Raw genomic sequence first — 21,506 nt, 5'->3', positions numbered from 1 at the left:
CTTGGCAGTATAAACAAAGGTAAAACATTAACTGTCTAACATATCTAGGCTGCTAGCACAGCCTCCTAATTATGATCTAATTTCCGTGCCATCTTTAATTAGAATCTCAAATCTAAGTTTTATAGTTATATCATTTTAATTTCTGAAGTGTTTTTGATCCTTATATTTAATACTTGTTTGTAAAAAAAAATGAACAGAACAAAGCTGATAATTTATGCAGAAAACAGTCTCTCAGCAGAGCTTACAAGCACATTCCTAGCCATCAAAAGCAGAATGCAGACTAGGCTTGACACTGGTCTAATTAGCATGCAGATATGCATCGCCTCATTGGAAATTCAAATTGCTTTTTTTATAATGTACCTCAAATTGTGCTACTTCAAACATCGTATTTGATTTCCAAAGCCCCCTGGGCATCACATAATGTCTAGCTTCATCCAGGGTATGGAGCATTTATTGAACAATCTGCCGCGACTGTGCCTGGCTTTCGGAAAACACCCAAACATTGTAGCCCTGGGACCAGCTTTCCTTTCTGTCAGACAGCAAATATTCTCCTTTGGAATTCGGGATGCCACGTTTGTAGGCTTAGTGACGATATGTGAAATCTTCATCCCGCAGTGGCAGCTCTGTGGAGAGTTGCCTCTTTGTGCCACACAGTGTGGGGAGGGAGTGTTCATTTTCAACTCAGCACACATGAATATGTGGCATATAACTACAGCTGTGAATGCCAGTATTCCATTCTTCAATAAGCAAAATGGCCAGATCACAGAGATTGTGCTTCTTTTCCTTCTCTTACACAAGGCGCCGTCCGTTGCAGCGTATCAGTGTCAGTGTTGTGAGTTATGTGTGAAAAGTTGTCTGAGGCATACATGACATGTAAGGAGAATCCTGCCAACATCAGGGCCCCTATTGCCATGCAGCAACAAGTGGCAGAATCAATGGTGTACAGTTATTCAGCAATGTAATTCATTTCACTGGCTTTGGCTTCTGGCCAGCTCCGCCATCTGTCTCTCTCTCTCTCTTGCATTTGCCCTAGATTTCGTAATGTTACGTGCTTGCCATCCTTATTCCATGTCAGAGGTACAGCACAAGTCTCATCCCCGTTCCGACGCAAATTTTACATCAGTCCGGTGCAGTGGCATATTGGTCAATGCCATGCGAAAGGAAAGAGTAAGTGAAAGCAAAGGGATGACTGGAAGGACATGGTATTCTTGTTTCTGATACCCGGTATATCAGCATTTATTTAAAGCAGTAAAAAGGATCTAACTCACACGGTGACTTCCTCTGCTTCGTTAGACCATCTTCGTTATCTTTATCAGATACTGGCATTGCATGCCACCGCACAGCTCGTGGGGGTGCCTACAGTAAAATGCTGGTAGATAGCTGCCACCAAGCAGCCTCCTGCCTTGAAAATAGGGCGACTGCTCCAGGATCTTATGCATGCTTGCTGTTTGAAGCTGCAGAAAAGTGAATAATCAATTAACTATTGATTTCTTGTAAGTTTTGGTAAATTTCAAAGGCAAGACAAAGAGCGTGGTTTAAACAGAACACAGCGGGGACCTGGCGTAAATTAGACAACAAACAGCAGTCTGGAATAAACTAACGCCTCATCAGAAAACCATCTTGGAAGAATTAATGCTAGCTGTTGGAAGACAATGGTTGCTTTAATCAAAGCGGCAGGCAAACAACAGTATTACTCGTGAATGTGAAAGCGGATCTAATTATAACTGCCCGCAATTTTATGGTGGTTTCGAGTAGTGTAACAGCAAAGGTGTTCTCTTTATGAAGCAAGAAGTGAACCTTGAAATATGGCTTCTGGATTATGATGCCTTTTGAGATTTTAAAACCTTCCAATTCATCAAAACAGCAGTGCAGTTTAATTTGTTTATCAGGAGGTATTTCTATTCCATCACAAGATACGTACACATCGGCTGTATCATCTGACATAGATAATATCTGTTTGTAATCCTACAGTTATAGCCTGTTTTATTTCCTGTAACAAGTAAATATATTGAGTGTGATCTGTAAGTAGGTTGATAGTGTATATATTTAAATGTTGCAATCCTTTTTCTATGTTTCATGTGCAGTTAAAAAATATAGATAAGAATTGATAGGCGTAAATTTTGTTATTAAGCACTTTGAAATATAATACAATGCCAAAGAAATTGTTAGCTGATGAGATCTATAATTACCATAGTATTATTTCCAGAAAAAACGAGCTATGGATTTTGACTATAAAGCAGAATGTTCTAATCAGTGGTTAAACCTGTGATGCTGTTAGTATGCAAAGCACTTCTTTTATGTAAGGTCGAGCACAGTGAACAATAACATTTTAACTCTTTCTTCACTTGCAATATTCATACAACTTATTGCATTTTCCAAAAGCAAAAGCTTTATTTTGAGCACTTAAAAATGTTCCTTTCTTTCCAGTTTGCTTTGTGGCTTTTCAGCATAAAAATTATGTGGAGAGTTATAAATCAGAAAGATCAGACATGGGTGATTTTCCTGCACAAAGAGAAAGTCATCCAGAGGCCATTCCATTCTTTTTGTATCCAGAAGAAGCAATTTTATTCAAACTGCTACACAAAACCTTGTCAGAGAACACCATAACCCTATTCAGACAGGCATTTTTAATTTGATCTTGCTCTTAACAGAGCAGCATAAAACATGGCCAAGAACCAACAGCTAAACTGAATACAAACTAAAACTCAAGTTATACTTGGAATCGTAATCACTTTCGCACAAGAACATGAAAACTGAAGTATAGGTTAGCGATCCAGAATCCTGTGTGCAGAGCATCATTACTGATTGCATGTGATACATATAGATCAAAAGTAACATGCACAGTAAAGTTGTCAATGAGGATCACTTCTGGATTGATATCAGTTGTCAGTTATAGGCAAGTGGTCTCCCAATATTGGTGCAAAGCACAAATATTCTAAGACTGAATTTGGGGCATATGAGTGGTAAATGGGTGAGAGGCATCTAGTCTTGTGTTGATGCAATATGTGAAAAAAATTATGTGAAGCACCCTTAAGGTATTTATGTATAATTTCTAATGTACAGTATGTTTTACAAAACTTTCCTATTTAAAATCTAGGTAGAATGATTTATTTACGACCAATTGGACGTAAAATTTGCCTAACATGCCAAGAATGGCACAAAAGACAATTTGATGACATAAAAATTAATAACAAATGAGCTTGAAAGTGTTAAATTCTGTAGGAGCCAAGCAATCGGGTTAAATGGATGGATCCTGTAAGCAAGTTTTCTATTTATAGGCTTGCATCATGTAATTTTTGGGACTGACATTAGTTAATCACAATGAACCCATGGTTCTTCCGTACAAATGGCCTAAAAGGCATATTTCCCTCAAGATGCACAAGTTGGTGCTTTATGTCCTGGCAGTTAACTTAATAAACAAATAGCACATGTCAGTATCTTATTTTAACTAAAATGTATATTAAAATCAATTTATTTATACTTAACTATAGTTTAAAATACTTCATTGCAATTTGCACATTAATTTACTATTAATATTTAAATTTCTTTCTTCATACATTAGCAGGTGGCACGGAACACACTAATCAAATAATGTGTTAATTGTTTTACAATGCAGAGGCCACACATTAATCATTCAAGAAGTGTGAATTTGCCATGAACAAGGATCATTCCTATTTTGTAAAGAACGGATCACCATTTCATTGGATACAGAATCATTAAGTAACTTTTGGTAAATCTGTTTGAACTCCCCTTCTATCAACCGCCAGTACAGCTGGAAATACACTGGGGATGAACTGGGTGCCTCCTTTTTAATATAGAACTTCTGTTACTAGGTCTTAATGTTAGCAGAACTGTAGGAATGGTTCTGTCAAATTCTGGAGCACCTGGTGCTGTGGAACATAGCTAACATAAGGGCAGTTTTCTGAAAATCATGATCTACAATTTTCATTCCTGATTTTGGGCTTTCTTCGATGGTAAGAGATTTATACAAGCAAATGAACCGGAAACAACATTTCTGGCCTGAAGGGGCAATGTTCCTTATTATTGCTGACACCCCTCACTGCTGTCCGAGGGCCATGAGAGGAGCAACTCTTCAGGAACAACCGCCCGTTTGGAGGCAGCGGCCTGCCCCCTTTACATTACAGAAATACCACCTAAGTCAGCATTACCAGGAAGTTACTCTACTTTAAATGGCACATCCCAAAATATTACATATTCATCAAGACTATTCTGGGAAGAACAGCAAATAGCACTCACTTACAGTACTCATGTTATTAAGAATTAATGTGCATATTAGAATTAATGTGCATATATTCATTCTCTGCATCAATGTTAAAAAGTAGTACAACGTCACTGAAAGTATCAACTTTGCATATTAGTAACAGAGAATATGGAATGATTGCAAATTGCACTCTTGCTGCATGATCTTCAAAATAGTTGTAAGTCTGAGCATAGTACTTTATGTGTATAATGATAATATTTTTCAGTACAAGATTCTCTTCGTGTCAGCTAACCTCGTGATAATGCTTTGCTAGCGATACATTCTTGTTGAACTGTCACATGCTGCTGTGTAACATAAAATTGCATCATGAACTTAGGTGGTAGCAGCAGAAAGAAGCTGTACCACCAGAAAATTGAAACTTGAAAGTTAAAAATTAAGCAAACATCCTCAAAATGATAGAAAGAAAATCAAGATATTATAAAAATGATGAATGAAAATGTATCTGTGCATGTACTTGATGCCACAATGTTGGGAGTATGAATGATGCTCATAAACTTTCTTGCAATTTGCAGTATATTACCATTAAAACAAAACAATCCTGACTGTTATTTTCTACATTAGTAAGGAAGTGCGCGGATAAAGGCAACTGTAAAATACATGGGTATATGGCTACTTTCCATATTATATATGGTTTTGAAAATTTTGCATTAGTTAATTGCATATCCAGAAACTGCAAAATGCTATAAATGAAAATATGCATGCAAATAAGACCAACTTGTTCCTTCAGGTTAGTTATGTTAATATGTTATGTGTAGGGCCCTCCCCAGATCAGTCTATTTCCTACTGAGTAGAAACCTGACAAGCAAATGTAAGCAAAATTATAGAAAGCACATGCAAATATCATAGATATCGGAAACCTAAGGGAACTTAGGAGCTCTGGGGCTAACCAGATGTCCAACATTTTTTTTTACAGTCCTGTACATTTAAATGTAATCTAATTTTGAGATTGAAATGGTTAAGTTAGAGCAACTGGACTACTGGTTGAACACTTCAACCATTTTTTCATCATTCTTGGGCTGTGAGTGTCATTGATGGGGCTGGCATTTATTGCTCATCCCTAGTTCCATGAGAAGGTGCTGATGGAACTTCTTCCGCAAACTCAGTGGCTGGCTAGGTCATTTTAAAGGACAGTTAAAGATCAACCATGTTGATTTAGGACTGTAGGCCAGACTGGATAATGATGGATGATTTCTCTCCCTAAAGTATATTGATGAGCCATTTTTACAATTCAGCCATTTCACAATCACTTTTACTGATGTCAACATTTTTTTTACAGATTTAAAAAAAACTGAATTCAAATCAAAGATTTTGATACAGCAAACAAGGAGAAATCATGTCCACTGGCAGGAGGGTCAATAACCGATGATACAGATTTAAGATAATTGTTAAAGTAACCAGAGGGGGGATGACAAGACTTCTTTTTACGCAGTAAGTTGTGATTTTGAATGCACTGCCTGAGAGGGTGGTAGAAGCAGATTCAAATGTAACTTTCAAAAGGAAATTAGATATACAATTGAGAAAGAAAATAATGCAGGATTATGGGAAAAGTGCAACAGAGTGGGACTAATTGGAAAGCTCTTCAAAGACTCAGCATAGACACCATGGGCCAAATCAACCCCTTACACTGTATGATTATTTGGAATTCTCAATATACCATGATGGGCTTTGAATTCATGTTCTCTGGATTTTTAGTCTAGTAATGTAACTGCTATGCTACGATATCTACATATCAGTATGCATTATTTACCATATCTTCAGGGAGATTCCATAAGCTCATGCTTACTAACTCTCATATGTTACATAATTATTCAAGGAGAACAGTTATGCATGTTGCAGTGTGTTGTATTTTCATGTTTTACTACTTTAACTGTGTAAATGTGCCATGTCAAATTTAAAGAGGTTTGTGATAAATCATGTACCTATTAATGTACATCAGAACACAGCCCTCCTGAGGACATAGCAGCTCCAGTGGAAAAGCATTGCACTCCCAACCAAATGGTTTCAAGTATAAATGCAAGACTTGACTGGCACTTAAGCTTGTCTGCGTTCATTGAGGGAGCAATGGCAGTTTGGATTATAAGGACACTCCTTTTCAAGTCGGGATGGTAGTGCAGCAATTGGCAAGAGCAAGCCCTGCTCCTTGATAGAGCTCAACATTGGGTAAATGACATAACCAGAACGATAGTGGTAGTGGGGAATTCTGAAGCCAGAATCTTGCCATTCTGTGTGAAGGATAAACAACAACAATGGATTGGAGACTGGGGGTATGGGGGAAGCATGGCAATGATGTAAAACAAAATGCAGACTCTTGATACTTTTGAGCGTAAGGGCTGGTTTTCATAGAGAAGTTGAAATGAATATGATTTTATGTGAATAAAATACAACCCTAGGCTCTATTTTTCAGGCCTATTTTAATGCAAGCAATAATGTACTCTAATTCCAAATTTTCTGAGGAACTCAATTGGCCAAGTGTTTATTAAATATGTCTATATGCTAACTACCACTTAAGCAACCTATTAGTAAGGCCTTTCATTTATGGTGGAGGTGATCGGGCACTAAGTCTATCCATCCAGATTGTACAATGTTTGTATAATGCACACAGTAAAATAAAGAGAACATTTTACCTGACACATGTCTTCCCATTAAGATGCCTCTGTGGGTGTATTTGTGTTTATACATGCACACATGTTTATACATAAAATGTATAAACACACAGAAGCAGGCCAGATGTCTAGCTGTGATTTATTTTTCTTCCACAAGAATAACTGATTAGCAAATGCGAAGTTACAAAATGCGTTTTCAGTTATTTCATTAAATAATGTAATCCAGGGTTTTGATAGATCCATCGAAACACTATTACCAACAACTTCCTGTAGTGAATGAAATTCCAAAAGAAATCATTGTCTAGGAAGCATCAAATTTACTTAATGCAGTTTAATAAAATTGGTGTAACCTAATACTGTTATAACTTAGTATACTGAGCACAATGTTGTAGAGTTAGCTTTTGTTAAATTAAGGGATCTAGAAGTCAGGAGCAGTGTGACATTCTTTATATGATTGTGTCTGGGGCATAATATGACAGGAAAAATATAATGTTTCGTGAATGACAGTTTCTAGATTTGTGTTGCCTGAGGTGGTTCAGCTGAACAATAAACTGTAATTTGATTGATGGGAAATTGAAGTGGTTCATCTAACATGCCAGTCCGTCTTACCCCAGGCTTTACTACTGCACATATGATAATGTATCACAGTTTTAGGAGTAATGTCATTTGTATTGTGTGATATGATTTTGTGCATAAAATGAAGACTTGATTGCACTGTAATGATCTAAATCAGCTGCGGATTAGCAACAGAACACATTTTATTGGGGAGGTGAGGACGAAACTGGATTTGTTCCAATTGTGTAGGCAATTACAAGTGAGGCCACAAGAGCATTAATACAGCATTGGTACTAATATTCATACAGAAAAAAAAAACAATCTTTCTACTACTGGCTGAAAGAGTTATATCTCATAGACATAAGGGCATCGTCAAATAGCAGTTCAGAAGAGCCAATCAGATATTGGGCCAATAGTCACCTGATTCTGACTGCAGTAGTTTCTGTTTTCTGTCAAATTAATCTTGCATGAAAAACATTGTGTGTCGTCACACTACCTAATGACTGCTCCTGGGACAAGAATGTTCATTTGTGTTCCCAAAACAATTTAACAAAAAAAAACTTCTATTTAAGCGTGGGTAACATTAGAAGGCATTGTAGAATCAAATAATAACCAGTAAACTCTGTTGATTCTTTTCGTGTTTATATTAATATGTTCCATGTCATAGGAAAAATTGCAGGGATGAACATACCTTTTTACCCTGCATTTAAGTTCTATACTTTAATATAACTGTTTCCTATCATTGGATAAAATGTTTAAGAAGATTCATACAATTCAAATGACTGAACTACTGAAATAGTTTTATAAAGGGTTTGCTTATAATCACTGTAGCTCATTTTTCATTTGAGTATTTCATCATTTTTATTGCAGGAATTGAACCCCTTTTGATTTCTCTGACAGCTATTCCTAACCCGAACATAAAAGTGGTGAAAGTACTCTTATATGTTTTAACTTAATTATAACTTCGGCCATTTTATTGGCCAAGTCGTACTTCCAGAAATATTTGCTATATCTCGGCATAGGATTTAGTGAAGTGAACTAGATTTTATTCATTTTAGATTTAATGACTTTTTAAAAAAAATCAGCAAGTATATTCTAAAGGATGAATGCTCAATTTCAAAACAAGTTTAGAATTTCTAGAGACCATTTTCATTATTCAAACTGGAATTATGTCATTCTAAAAATATTCAGTTAACTTGTTGCCAAAGCACTCCTGCCTTTCTAGTGCTTTTGTAATGTGTGTAGTGCAAGATAAAAAAAAAATTAAATAATATGCATGCTAGCTTTTTATTTCCCTCCCCCATGTTTTTTTTCCGCCCTGGTTTCTGGTCCTTATCTCAAATCTATATTACATTCATGGACAAGGAGGATGTGGCAGATCCACCCACAAATCCTTCAGCAAATGGTGTCAACGTTGCTCTTTAGATGACTAGCCAGAAGGCACATGCTTGAGGGTTACTGTCACAAGACAGCTTTCCACTCTTTCCACAGGCAGTGACACATTTCAGACTGAAGCTCACCCAATTTGAGAAGCCCTAGTGCACACAGCAGTCCAGTTCACAGACTGTTGGCTCTCCAGGGCCACTTCACGATGCACTAATCATTTGGAAACTTTCATTTATCAGTTTCTTTCTTGTCTTAGAATTTCATCAAAACAACAATTTACTGTCACTGATGCAAATATATCCCACAATTGGATATGTTGCAAGCTTCAAAAATATTCTGTACCTTCAGATTAAAACCTTTAAAGGGAAGTATTTTTGTCAAATTGTCTTGTGATCGTTTTTACAAAGGGAGATATATGTACATTCACTTATTCACCCCTTATTACTATATTTTATGCTTTAGATTTACTGGATATAAACAGCCTGGGAGCCAGCATTTTGTGTAGAACACCTCCTGATCTGACATAATGAAGCATTGCTCTAGTGGCAGTCTTTCTGGGGATTGCAGCTCATGGTCCACTGTTCCCATTCATGATGTCACTGAAACAAAACCTTGTGAATTCACATCAAGGGCAGTTCTACACAAAATGTCTGCTCCCAAGCCGCTTATAACCAGCAAGTCTAAAGCATAAAACATAGTAACAAGCGGTGACTGAGAAACATCAGTACATTTATAGATATGTTTCTTCATAATATTTAAGGATTATGACACATTTTAATGGAATATATTTCTCCTTTAAGGGTCTTCAGAATATTTAGTATCCCAGTGCACTTAAATGCAGTAACTCATACCATCATGCAAAGAAAATATCCAGGGTACAAATGTGTTTGATTTTGTTTAGTTGAAGTAGTTATATTTTCCCATGCCGATGCCCTTTGTATTGTGCCTGCCTTGCAATAGATGTTACACATGAAGATAACAATGATGTTTTCTCACAACATTACATATTATCCCCATGAAATAAATGGTGGAATGTCAACAAGCAAACTTCAAAGGACCAGGTAAAAATCTCTTTTGTGGTCTTAACTATTTACAGTTGACTGGTCATAATTGTCAGGGTTTTCATGGTTTACAATAGGTTGAATAGGGAGAAAAGAATGACCCATTAATTATGTGTTTTACACACTGGGCTTTGTTGCCTATTATGATATTCCTAATTGTAACCAGATTGAATCTGCAGCAGCTAGAATTGTTAGACTTGTGTGCAGCAGATCATTCCCTTAAAGGTGGCTGCACATTTTTTCATATTAATAACACCTACTCATCTTAAGCAGTAGTTTTGTAAACCTGTCTAGGATAACTGAACATTGGCAGAAATATTCTGAAAATATTCTTAAACTATCACAGTAAATGGATTGCACAGAGTCAGGTGAATACTGCAACAGATGTACAAGGGTTATATCGAAACACTTCAAATGTTATCTCAAGTCATGTCATTTTTGAGGTTCTGGAAAAATTCACTTCTGGTTGCTTTGCTGCAGAATGATCAAATTGTTGTAGTCATGCTGAAAATGGCTCTCATTAAATTTGAAATGATGTGATAATATTTGGACAAATTAATTTTTTGTTCATTTTAGATCACTTCATCCAAATTAATTTCGACTATTGTATTTGTTGACATTGCTTCCAACGTGATGACTGTGACATTCATTTCCCCAGCACTTGGATTAATGTCTCTTTTTTTTAATTACTTCACCTAGGCAGGTGTTTCCTGTCTAAATCTGACGTGAAATTAAACACAGCTCCAGATGTTCTGTCTGTACAGCAAACAGCTAAGTTTATTAGAACATTTAATCACAGGTCAACAAATCATTATAACAGAAATACATTGTGCACAAGGCAGACATGTAACAAATCCGCTTTAGTACAAAAGAATCAGAAAGCCACGGGTAGTTTCATCTGCGTACTGATCAAATCACTCACCATGCACTGCAATTTCTTGCCTGTGCCGCTGAGCATTTAGAAAATCCCCGATGTCGCGTATCTTTTGAGCCCAGAATTGGCCCCAGCGACACTTTGGGCTTATATGCATAGTGTAGTTGAGCTGCGTGGCATTCGCTTATTAAACTCAAGTAGTAGTTTGCATACTATGTAACCGAAGCCACCAAACAGATGTAACGAATCCTGTTTGATGAATGATTTGTTTTACTTGCCTGTACAGTGAATGGAGTTTTGTGGCTTTTATAGAACGATTTTTGAAATAAATATTTTATAATACTGTCGATTAAATATTCTGGCTGCTTGACAGTTAGTAAATACGATGTAAGTCACATCTGTTTAAACAAATATTTTTTCTAAATTATTCATTTTCACAGATCAGTTTTGCTAGATGCCATATTGTTGCAAGTCAATCAAGTATTTGTTTTAGTGCTGCCGTGTCAGTTTCAGCGCTGGGCAAATTCATCATTTAGTTAAAACAAGTGTTAACTTAAGCACCGCCATCATACAATTTAACACAAAATGTGCATCATCACAGAGTCGTTTAGAGTACACATTGCATGGTGTATGTATGGAAAACAGTATAAATTATAGCAAGTGGATTGATTTTGATGTCAAGTGGGGCTCCATCTAGTTAGGCAAGTTTATTAGTACATGTATATATCTATATACACAAACATACATACACACACACACAAATGCATATATATAATACTTCAGTATGTCCTTGTGGACGCCTTGATTTTATTGTGATATATTGCTTGTATCATTTTTATTTATTATCATAATCAAAGTTAACTTGGATAAAGCAAGATTAAAACTGGAAGTTTCTTTGTAATAAACACATGGCCATTCTCTTTAAAAATAAAACAAAATCGTGATGTTCCCAAAACATTTTTGACTACAGCAGCTTACTTTGACACCCTGGACAGTATGTTCAGAACTCATTTGTTTGAGCGGTTTTAATCTGAGGACATTGAAAAGTTACACCCGCTGTGATGTCGTCAATCACGCCAGGAGGAAAAATAGTGGCATGATTTGTTATCTGTTATTTCCCTTGCTGTGGTGACTGTCTCCCAGTGCCAGGCCTATCCTTAAGGCCATCACTTATAGGGACCACTGTCTGTCAAATCCACAGCCAACTTTAAGGCTGCCTTTGTTGCTACAGACAAATGAGTGTGACCTTTAACAATAAAATAGGCACCTGCTGGGAGAGATGAAACAGCAGCTGAAATTAAGAACACCACATAGTCATTTCAAACACTCAAGAAAAGTTAGATTTTGAACTATAACTTAATTATAGGAGTAAATGTGAAGAGGTGATGTCAATAATGAAACATGCATGCCAGGGACAATGATTAACAGATAGGGATAAAACTTAATTCATCCAAGAATGATCCTGCAATTTATTAATTATAAATGATATTGATAGAAAATATAACAAAACAATGAAGTTACTTCAGTTGATGGTTCATCTGCTTTATTCTATCACATGAATTATAAGTCTTCAATTCATTTATGAATATTCTAGAAGGGCAAAGAGAAAGATAAGAACGCATGCAACCTTTGAGTTGCGCTAATAGCTACTTCAAAAGATCTCCAGAAAGTCCATCTGTCTGAGCAGTCATTGGATGTGGAACTGTCATCAATATTTTGTAGTATTTCAAAGCACAGCCTGAGCTTTCGAGGAGCAGCAAGTGCAAAAGACCACAGCACAGTTTGTGGTTTTGAAAGTCTCTTGTAACCAAACCTGCCAAGTGATCAGCAGAAAAAACATTTTACAGTGCAATGGAAATCAATTGCATTGAACACTTTTCAGGTAATATAATACTCTCCATACGACATTAAAGAAATTAGTCTGAAATATTGCCTAACTGTTGAAGCAACAATGGAAACATTTAGTTGTCATTTTTGTTATTTGTGCATTTTCGATAGTGGTTAAAATTTGTCTAATTATTTAAATAATCAATATTTGAATCTATCGCATGTTTGTTTTCATGCAAAGTATTAGAATCTTGGTTGACAATACTTTGAGTTAACAGTATTAATTTCAGTCATTTCTTTTTGTCCCAATTTTTTTTTATGGATGGTGAAGTTTCATTTATGGTGTCAAAGAACTATTTTACTTTTCCAAAAGCCTAAGAGAATTCTTTGATACTCAGACAGTGAAAAGCTCTCAGTAAGTCGACGATAAGTTGAACATATGATGTATAGAAGCTACTGGGTCCTTTCTATTTCAGATTTTTATCTCAAGGACAGTACTAATACAAGTGTTATGCCAGTTGCATGAACAGTGAAACCAAAGCCACTGTGTGTTTCTATGCACCCTACTGTTATATTAGAAAATTGTGTCAAGATCTTTGATTCCTTTTACCAGATTTGTTTTGCATGCTGCCATTCAGTTCCATTTCTAATCTGTTGCTAAACAATTTGGCTTTGTATGTAATTATGTTGAATTGAATCAAATTGCAAAGCAGTCATGTTTTTTGCAATCTTTATTAAACTGAAAATTTCCAAATTTCTGATATTGGACAACAATATTGTTGTAGTTCTGAAACCTTTAAAGCTACAGGGCCTGAAATCCAAATTGGATCTGCTTACATATTTAATGCAGCACAAAACCTTACTGCTCATCTGATTTTTCTTAAAGGCATTTGAAGTTGCACTCTACTTAAGGAACTGAAACATCTCCAGAGCCTAATTATTATACAGTATCCCTTTTGGCATTTTAAATCAGAAATAAGGGGTAAATGCTTTGTTAGTGGAGATGTTTGTTTAAGGAGGCATTCCTTTCTGCCAACAATATATCACTACACCTTCCACATTCTTTGCTTAGTAGGAAATTTATACAAAGGGAACATTATTTTCACCTTGAGGATGTTCCTGTTCAGAAGCTCCTGCTGTATTTGTTTCTGATAATGGTGATGATAGATCACTGTACAGATTAACCAAATATAAAGGCAAGCTGTCATTCTACAGTAAAACTTGTTGGTTCAGCCATTGCAGATATTTGCCAAAGTGAATGTGGAAGCTTTGGAAGATTTTATCCAAAAACATTCCTGAAACAAGAAATCTTTTGAGCAAACAGGGCACCTAAAGTTTGGAATTTAGCAACTTGGCACACATTGGGTAGATATTGATTCTGTGCAACAGTGTAAAATGGGTGATGGTGATTGGGCAGTCTGTTTTACATCTCTGCCTTTTTTTTATTCCCTTTGGCACAAAATCAAGATTTTATCCACTGAGTTTGGATTTCAGCTTAGGTCTATCAGCAGAATGCAAATTTGAACTGCTTTTATAATGTAGCAGTTTACTGACTTTCATTTGCACAGATCACAGATGTTGTGACCTCAATCAGTCACATAGAAATAGTGCTATGATCATTCCACACTAACACAATTAACTGTTTAAAGTTTCATTGGTGGAAACAACATGAATTTGTAAAACTGTGCTTCAGTGATATTTTGCATGATTTGATAAACATGCAGTCTGGGGAACATTTTTGTAGTTTGACTCCATTTGTTGTTTAGTATTTAAATGTACCTCTTGATGCTAACTTATGCCGCTGCCACCATTTTGATTCCTAAACCAGAAGGCATTGAGCAAGATCTTTGCTGACAAATTGAATTAGCATTCTCTTTTTCTTTATCTATCTGGTTATAAAATAGAACTCTCACGTTTTGGTGTAAAAGAAATTTGTTTGTAGGAAAATAAAGGTGCTATGTTTGAAAATAAATAATACACTTTTAATTGGATGTATTTAAACCTGGCATGTTGTTGATGGTAGAATCACACTCTCAGCCGTTCTGTCATCAACAATATCAGCTAAGCATTATCACTGCTTTGAACAAACAATTTAGTGGAATAGTTGTGGATGATTACAAATCCAGATTTTACAGCCATGACAGCTTGAGAAACACCAACTACATCTCTGGCTGCATCATGTGCCAATGCAACATCTCTCATATATTCACACAGTAGATGTCTGTACACTGCCATTTAAATGTTTATAAAGAGGGACTATTTTTTGCCTGTCTACAGCACAAGGTTATGATAAAAGTCTCCCTTTGCTAGAGGACATATATTTTACTGTACTGTCATTCCCTTCTTACAATGGTTTTTATGAAGCTGCAGTTTCGGAAAAGAAAACCCAAGGCAGCATGCTCCAAAGATCCCATTTGTATTGACATTCGTAGATCAGCCTACTTGGCTTGATTCCAATGTCAACATTCTATTCTGTACTCATAGATGATCCATTCAAGACTTCTGATAGCAGAAAGGCTCATCATATTTGCCTGGAGGACTAGAGTACCACCTTCAGGTTCTCATTGGTCTTAGGCTGCATTTATGTTGCAACTTCCATTTTTTGCAAAATAGATTTTAATGCACATTGATGCAAAAGTGTCATTATATCCAAGAAAGTTACCAAGTTTATCAAAGCACTGGTGCATGAGACCCCTTGCAGAAGGTTCTCTACAATGAACTTGCATTTGTAAAGAGTACAGTATAGCTCCAACCTGGGGAAAAAAATAACCCGTAAGTTTTGAAGTTCAGAAGTGCAAAGGAGCATTAATTGATCACACCAAAGCCAAGAGAAAATTTTATAAGATTCAGAAGTGAGGCTGAGCATAATGTTCACCTGTTAATGACTGAGAGGGGTGTGAGCTGTCTTTCAGACTACAGTACCAAATATTTATTGAGGGCAGCTTCATGAGAATGAAGTTGACTAATTATCTGTAATGTAAAAAAGACATCTCTTTGTATAACGGTATAAGGGTAAGGTACAATTATTTATCTTCTTCCTCCATTTTATATGGTGATACTTATGATAAAATCAATAATAGTCTATTCCAAAAAGATCACATGACAGAATCATGTCATAATGTCATTTATGACATTTCACCAGACTGGTGGCACCTCCTTTAAAAATAATTGTTTTTAATAACTGCTGAAGTTCATCTTCTGAACAAACAACATCCACAACATTTGCTTTTACAGTAATGCCTGAAATATAAATACTTGAAATATAAATCTACTGCCAGGCCTCTCCTGATGTCATGTATCAGCTGTCCGCAAGGAGGGATAGGTTACTTAGAGTTATTGCCTCTGATTTCTCTCTCCCTCCACATAGGGACATGTTGGGTGCTTTCCCTAAAGAGGCTGAAAACCTATCATACAAGCAACTGTATCTGCAACCCAACATTTTACCAAACCCTACATCCCATTTTATTTTTTCAGTGTACCACACTACCATGTGGTAATAGATTTGTTTCCAAATTAATTTTGGGGGCATTTGATTGAAAAATACTCAAAAAGCTATCATTGCATTATGTGGACTTCAACAGCATAGACCTTGGGGATATACTGCTTGAATATTAGGAACATAGGAGCAGGAGTAGGTCTCTTGGCCCTTCAAGCCTACTCTGCCATTCAATAAGATCATGGCTGATCTGGTTGTGGGCTCAACTCCACTCTCCTGTCTGCCCCCCAACAATCCTTGACTCCCTTGTCGATCAAAAATCTGTCTAATGCTGTCTTGAATTAATTCCGTGACCCAGCATCCACTACCTTCTGGGGAAGGAGATTCCACGTACTAATGATTCTCTGAAAGAAAAAAGTCCTCCTCATCTCCATCTTAAAAGGGAAACCCTTTACTCTTAAGCTCTGCTCACTAGTTCTATTCTCCCCCAATAGCAGAAACATCCTCCTGGCATCCATTCTATCAAGTCTCCTCAGGGTCTTCATTGTTTTAATAAGATCACCTCTCATTCTTCTAAATTCCAATGAGTATAGGCTCAACCTGTTCAAACTTTCTTCATAAGATAAGCCTTCATCCCAGGAATGAGTTGACTGAATCTTATCTGAGCTGCTTCAAATGTAATTAAATCTTATTGTGCAAATACTTAACACATTAATATGAAATTCCTTTGTCTGCTATTAAGATCCAAAGGGGTAACTCTCACCTTCACTGCCTATGCAGAGATGATGGAGCAAAAAAAAATCAGCCCATTTTGATTCCAATGGAAATGAAAGTCTAACAAATTCTACAACAAGTAAGCAATCCATTCCAACAATTTATCATCCAAGCAGGATAAGAGATGGACCAATATTAAAAGAGTAAAAATGGAATTTCATTTGAACATACAAAACATTCATGTTAAAATAGAATCATTTCATAGCCTAAGATTTGCTTTTGGGCCAGGAAGTTGTGAATTTAAACCCCCTTCTTCCTGGTCTTGAGCATAATCTAACCTGACAATCTGTTGCAGTACTGAGGGAACGCTACACTGATAAAGGTGTTAAGCTTTAGTTGACACTCTAAAATCAGTTTCTACCTGTCTGTTCAGATCGATGTATAATATCCTATGACACATTTTTGAAGAAAGCTAGGGAGTGCTTACTGTGTCCTGGCCAAACTGCAATCCTCAACCAGCATCATAAAAACAGATTAATTCTAATCCACCTATTGCTATTTGCAAGTCTTTGGTGTATGCAAATTGGATTCCAACTTTGACTGCAAGACATTGCTGATTAAAGTAATTAAAAGCTGCAAAGTGCATTGGGGCATCTGACGTCATGAAGTGTTTGTATAAATGAAAGTTTTATCCTAATTTCTACACTTTTGCAGACTCTGTATGGCTTCTATCCATGCACAGTATTATAGATGAAAAACAGCTACAAATGACATAGTGCTATGGGCTGAATTTTCATAGCACAGCCAACATAGTAATGCAGGCAATCGCGCTCAGCAAATCGCATTGCCAGTTGGTATAACGAATTCCTGAAGCAATCCCAAAGTGTTACAATTTTTGGAAAAGTGTGGGGAAGTGGGAAGCTACCCAAAAATTGTATGTTGGTAATCTGGCATGCAAACCAGCTACATGTCAGCTCATTGAAGGGCAATTTGCAATTTTTTGAGAGGAGGCATGGAAAACACAGGTCCCCAAGCCCATCCATGAACAAGGGGTGGCATCACAGTTGGAGTCAGTCATACACATGGATGTCACTCAGAACACTGCATAAGACAGAGAAGGCTCAGGGATCATCTCATGTATTGTTACACAGCAGCCATTGCGTGATTAGTGTTCCCTGAGAGTTTGGTCAGTAGGTGCTGTGGTAATTGTGAGGGTAGTGTGCATACTGAGATCAGGGGGGCATATCAGGATATTCCCTGAAGAGTTGACTGCTGATACCAACGCTAGACCCTGCAACAGAGTCTGAGAGGTGCTACATTGAACAAGTCTTTGGACTTCTAAAGATGTGATTCTGGTGCCTTGACGTGTCAAATGGTGATCCCCAGTGTCCTCTCTCTGGGTCTCTCAAATTGTGATTGTCTGCTGTGTTGTCCACAACATGGCACTCTGGAGATGTGTGGTTCTTGAAGAGGGAGAAGCAGAGGAGCAGCACATTTCTTCAGAAAGAGAGGAAAAAGAGGAAGAATCAGTGGAGGACCATGCCCATGCATTGCAAGGCATTCCATACATCTGGATCCCATCCGGTCAAGGCGTCAGGATGGAAGAGAAACTCGGGCAGTTCTAATTCAAGCATGTTTCTCCTCAGGGGGCTTCATTCTGGAATGCCCTTGGTTCTGAGACTCATCTTTATCTGAATAAGGTAATGCATCCATCATGCACACAACACAGAATACTTCCATTGTTCCCCACATTGAATGAGGCACAAGTCTCCATCAGCCACACATTAGCCCAAGCATACACCATTGCATCACTCCCCCACTTCTTCCTTCTTTTGCCTTGATGTCAATGTAAGGATTGAAAACACATGAGTTTGGGTTCAACCAATTTCTATTGTACTGAGTCGATGTTAATTAACACAAACATAATGTATGTCACCAAAGTGAAATTACTGATGAGGAACCCTGGGTTCGGTGGCCCTTCCATGTGGTGCTCTGCAGTGACTGAGGTGAAGACAGGCTGTTCACTTTGCCTGCTTGTGGCTGAGATGTCTGTGCCACTGGAAATTGTTGTAAAATGCCTTTAAGGAAAAGCAGCATGCCATGTGATCCAGTCTCAGTTTCACTTTTGCCTGTGAGTAGAACACACACAGCTCTGATTTCTTCAAGTTTATGCCCATGTATATCTGTTCTCATGTGCCTAGTCTTAATAAATGAACACATAACATGTTTACCCAATCCATTATGAATGACTGGTGCCTTTACAGAAATACAACAGGTATCTCCAAAGTATTGCTGCAGGGGCAGCCTCTTTCACTGATGTGTAGATGGTTCCTCAGTCAGAGGGGCCAAGATGATGGATGATGATGATGGTGGCCCATGATGGGTGGCTAACTCAACATCATCCCTGAGACCCTTAGTCCATTCATGGAGCACTTGGTCATCAGAGTGAATCACCAGCTGGGGCATAACAGTCATCCACTCTATACAACTTTGCACCATTAATGTCACTGACTAGTCAATGCTGCAGAATGTGTGTCAGCCATTCTGTACATGTCAGCAAGCAGCTCCTATATCCACTCAGAGCAATGCCACATATGGCTCTTCGTGAGGTTGCTCACTCTCTCAATCGGGAGCTCATGCATTCAAAAGCCTGATACATGGCCCTGTCCATGATTTCAGGGAACTCCAACAATTCTGCTGGTCCAAAATTACCCATCTTGCATGTGATTCCTGAAGCTTTGCATGTTCCTCAAGCTGAGCATAACTGTGCCTGACTTCCATCCTCCAATGGAAAGCGCCCACAGCTGCCTCCATCTCCTTCACCACCTCCTGTTCACATATAAACTGGTGGTTACCCTGTGCCGCCCATTCTAAGATCTCATGAGGCCCACCAAGGTGCTTGTGTCCATGCTCGTGGAGGGTGTGCTTGACTGATGTGACATTGCAGGATCTGTTAAACTTCTTATAGCCAATTGGTAAAGATGGAGATCTGAAATCAATCTTATTCAGTCTTAAATTTATTACAAAGTGAGAGATTACAAGTGTATAGCTCTTAATTCTACAACCTATCACCAATGTAAAGTGACTTTATATTATTTTGATAAATTAATTAAACACTTAAGCAAATAGACAAATCAACCTCTAAAGGGGCACATTCAGATTATTGTAACAAAAACAAAAATCATGAAAGGTAAGTTATCAAATTAGAATTAAGTTACTGGGGGTGATGATGCACTGCAGCCCTCCCTGGTGCCCACCAGTAATGGAAAGCATCAAGTATACCAATGGATACGGTGGCGTCCACTCCAGGCATAACCGGGCGCGAAGTGTCTCTTTATACACTTTTGAGACACCCATAAAGAAATTAACAAGTAAACTAATGATCAAACCCTTTTAAAGAGGTACTATAATTTAACTGTATAATTTAAAATAAAAACTTCAATGGAGACTTATTAATTATATGTGCACAATGTGTGCCCCCCATCTGGGGCAGGATTTTTAGGCTGGCGTGCAGGCATGATCAGCAGGCTCGGGAGCGGCTGTGGAACGGACTGCCACAAGCATTGGCTCCCGACCAGGACTTCAAGCTGGCTGGCCAATTAACGGTTAGCCAGCATGAAGCACGCGCTGAAATGCTCAGCACTGCTGGAGTGGGGGTGGGAGGACGGCGAGCGCTGACGTAAGCGTGGGCACGGGTAAGCACTGAATGAAAGCTCCCTGAAGGCAGAGAGCTGCCTCAAGAAGCTAAGGGCCCCCCCATCTTCCAAGCAATTAAAAAAGATTTTAAAATCCAGAAAAAATGTCCATGCATCAGTCACCTGAACATATAAATGATGAAAATTCTGTCCATGCATTTTTATTTTTTTCTTTAATAATGGAAACCTCATCCTGCCCTTGGATGAGGTTTCATCAAAAATGCAAAGTCCACCTGGCAGATTCGCCCGTCCGCCGACTGTAAGGTTGGATAGACAACGAAAATTTGGGGTCAGTTGGAATCTTAATGACTTCAACTGACTTCTTAGTTGTCAGTGGACACGCTTCTGACACTCACATGCTCCCGTCGACTGAAATATCATGCGAGCGCGGGATGATGTCGGTATGTTCGCCCGAGCACTGCCCTAAAACTTCTGCCCCATATATTGCACACTTAACCTCAATTTAAACTATTAACAGGATCACTTGCTTCTTTCCAATCTGCAGATGATGCTGGACTGTATTGGCTCCCCCTTTATCACTGGGCTTATGGGAAACATAACAGCGTGGTTATGTTATAACACCTATGTCATTATCTGTTTCTGCAGGGTTGAAACAGCCATTAGAGCCACTGCTTTGGTATGACAGAAACTGTGGAGGAGGGAGCTCCATCCCCATCACCTGGAGATATTCAGATAATTTCACCCTGTGTTGCACAGGCCCCACTCCTGCCATTGCCCACTCCCTCATGTGCTTCCACCCTGGCCAAGTCAAAGGTCATCACTCCCATGGATGCCAGGATCTCAAGATGGGGCACCTGACCCTTGCGCTGTGCACTCCTGCAAGATCAAAAGGGCGAGAATTAGGACATAGTTATCTCCTTCACTACTTGGAGCTAGATTAACACATTTGATGTACTGTCTTCACTGCTGCCTCCTCCACTACTGCTAGTGTTGTGAGCTTTTCCCTGGTTCTGTAATGCTCCTGAGCAAGCATGTTTTCGATACTCAGGGAGACCCTGCGACCTAAGGCTACTCAGCTTGTGAATCTGCTTGTGACTTTTGACCTGGGGAGC

Source organism: Carcharodon carcharias, chromosome 6 (assembly GCF_017639515.1).
Source record: "Carcharodon carcharias isolate sCarCar2 chromosome 6, sCarCar2.pri, whole genome shotgun sequence".
Classification (NCBI taxonomy): Eukaryota; Metazoa; Chordata; class Chondrichthyes; order Lamniformes; family Lamnidae; genus Carcharodon; species Carcharodon carcharias.
This window is presented reverse-complemented; position numbering follows the sequence as displayed.